At 35.4% G+C, this 246-nt stretch overlaps 1 protein-coding gene across 1 annotated transcript in view; it reads left to right on the forward strand.

Moving 5' to 3' along the window:
- The window catches only part of LOC119586933 (glycerol-3-phosphate acyltransferase 3-like), a gene marked incomplete in the record, with an annotated part of 80,451 nt that overhangs the window by 66,012 nt on the left and 14,193 nt on the right, over positions 1–246 (forward strand).

The following is a 246-nucleotide window of genomic DNA, read 5'->3' on the forward strand; positions in this document are numbered from 1 at the left end:
TCGAGAGATCGAGAGAAAAAACTTCCTTTACTTGGCTTCTTGCGTTGAAACGTCACTCCCAAATTACAATGATGAAACCCGTTTCTGCCTTAGCAATGCCCCGATTTTTTATTTCTTAAGACATCGTTGTTTTTACTATCGCCTACAAAATCGTGATATTAGTAATAACATTTTTTCCTTTTTGATGTCATCAGTAATTCGTTGCCATAATTACCGTTGCTCTTATCTATACTACTGGTTACAAAA

The sequence above is a fragment of the Penaeus monodon genome, chromosome 22 (genome assembly GCF_015228065.2).
Source record: "Penaeus monodon isolate SGIC_2016 chromosome 22, NSTDA_Pmon_1, whole genome shotgun sequence".
NCBI lineage: Eukaryota > Metazoa > Arthropoda > Malacostraca > Decapoda > Penaeidae > Penaeus > Penaeus monodon.